Source organism: Rhinopithecus bieti, unplaced genomic scaffold (assembly GCF_001698545.2).
Source record: "Rhinopithecus bieti isolate Rb0 unplaced genomic scaffold, ASM169854v2 scaffold_6063, whole genome shotgun sequence".
NCBI classification, from domain to species: domain Eukaryota; kingdom Metazoa; phylum Chordata; class Mammalia; order Primates; family Cercopithecidae; genus Rhinopithecus; species Rhinopithecus bieti.
In genome coordinates, this window is record NW_016805186.1 from 3,034,622 (window position 1) to 3,037,186 (window position 2,565).

The 2,565-nt window shown below is 36.9% G+C and overlaps 1 pseudogene; it reads right to left on the reverse strand.

Annotated features, from left to right (window-relative positions):
• LOC108529299 (ankyrin repeat domain-containing protein 18A-like) overlaps positions 1–2,565 on the reverse strand; it is a 21,288-nt pseudogene continuing 18,723 nt past the window's right edge.

A 2,565-nucleotide genomic window follows, 5' to 3' on the forward strand; every position in this document is an offset into this window, starting at 1 on the left:
TTTAAGTCTCCATGGCAACTGAAGTCTTCATTTCCAAATACATTTAACATATTTATTGTCATTTCCAGGAGTTTCTTATATCTGCAGAAATGTACAGAATATACAAAAATAGTCAAATATTTTTAAGAGTAAATACTTAATAATTGCTTAAACAGACATTATATTATGGTATATCAAAGAAGCACATCTATAAACTATGATCCTTTCAGTTTCAACTGAACATAGTTTGAAAGCATTCTATATGAAATTATAATCTTAGATAAATAATATGAAGAACAATTTTATGGCATATAAAGTGATAAGATAGTCATATAGTTTTTTTTGTTTGTTTGTTTTTGAGATGGAATTTCACTCTTGTTGCCCAGGCTGGAGCGCAATGGCACAATCTCGGCTCACTGCAACCTCTGCCTCCTGGGTTCAAGTGATTCACCTGTCTCAGCCTCCCAAGTAGCTGGGATTACAGGCGCACGCCACCACACCTGGTTAATTTTGTATTTTTAGTAGAGATGGGTTTTCACCATGTTGGCCAGACTGGTCTCAAACTCCTGACCACAAATGATCTACCCGCCTCGGCCTCCCAAAATGCTGGGATTACAGGCATGAGACACCACCTCTGGCCTAACCATACAGTTTTTTTAAAAAAATAAACTATTCATATCCATTTTGGTATGCTAAGATAAAATAACCTATTACTAAATATAAGCCATAACCTAGAGATGAGTAACCAAGATACAAAAGTAAAACACATATATGTTTGAAAAGACACAAAATACACGTTGATACCCACTGACCACAGTCTATAAGAAGAAAAAAAAGTACACACAAAAAAGCTTCAAGGACATTATTCAATGTAGAAAAAGAGAAGAAAACATCTTTAATATCTGAATTGAGGAGAAAAAGAAAACAGGCAGTTTTAGAAAAAAGGAAAGGTGGAGAGATATGTGTGGCAATTTAAAGACTTTGAAGAAGAGATCTAGAGATCTTTGTGACATAATGTCAACAAAATGAAAGAGATACAAAACCATGTAAAGAAAGTCAATGACAGAAAAATGTTGATTAGAATCAGAAAACCAACTTAAGTGCTCAGTAAATAAATAGAAAAGTAGCTGTGTTCAGGGCTTCAAAGACANAATTAAAGAAAAATGTTTCTTTCACTGCTTAAAGTGCCGAGAGATTTATATTGAGGAATAAGACCTTGTTTTCTTTGGTCCCAATTTCTATCTAAAGGGTCTGGGAATCACACGCTTCAAACTATAAAATCTCATCAAGTGGGTTTTATTAACTCTTATAATGTGGCTTACTTTCTAACCTGATTCTGGTACAGCATTACAGGGAGAAGAAGGTGAAAAAATCAAAATATTTTACCCCAAATATATTTTTTGACATATTTTGAAATGGCTGCCGCAGGGCCAAGAGATTGAAATGGCCGTACAAAGCCGTCTTCTGTGGGGAAATCGCATCTGTAAGAAGTCTTCATTAACGTAGCCCAATCTCTCCCCTTCTAGATCTTCCCAGATCTAGGGAAGATTAACTAAGAGCCTGATGCATTTAAAGTCTGGAAAGACATATTTACTCTCTATATTCTCTGAGGGCTGCCAGCATAAGGCTTCATCTATATAACAAGAACCGTGGCCTCCGTGACCACCTTATCTTAATTAAGGCCTCCCTTTCTACCTATTTCCAGTTTTAGACAACAGCTTAACTTTCTTTACCAATTGCCACCTAAAGAATCCCCAAAACCCACCTATGACTTGTTAGCCCCTCCTTTTGATGTCCCACTTTTAGGCTGAGCCAATGTCTGCCTTCCTCATACTGATTTATGATTTTCCCTACACCTTCTGTCTGCTGGAAATGTACAAAACCAAACTGTAATCTGACTGTCTCATGAAACATTCTCCAGATCTCTTGAGACTGGGTAATCCAGAGCCACAGTCACCATACTGGCTCAGAATAAACCTCCTTAAACATATTTTGGCAGAATTTGAGTTTTCTCATCATTAATATTTCCCCAAATTATGTGATTTTAATCCCAAAACTGATGTAAAATTATCCTATGTTAGAATATAAATTATTCTATGATAAAGATACATGCATTTGTATGTTCATTGCAGCACTATTCACAATAGTAAAGACATGGAATCAACCCAGATGTCCATCAGTGATAGACAGGATAAAGAAAATGCGGTGTATATACACCATGGAATACTACGGAGCCATACAAATGAATGAGATCATGCTCTTTGCAGTGACATGGATGAACTCGAAACTGTTATCCTCAGCAAACTAACGCAGGAACAAAAAACCAAACACTGCACCTTCTCACTTACAAGTGGGAACTGATGAGAACACATGGACTTGGGCAGGGGAACAACAAACACTGGGGCCTGTTGGGACCAGGAGGGAGAGCATCAAGATCAATAGCTAATGCCTGCGGGGCTTAATACCTAGGTGATGGATTGATAGGTGCAGCAAACCATCATGGCACACGTTTACCTAAGTAACAAACCTGCACGTCTCGCACATGATATCTAGACCTTAAGATAAAACAATAATAATAATAATAAT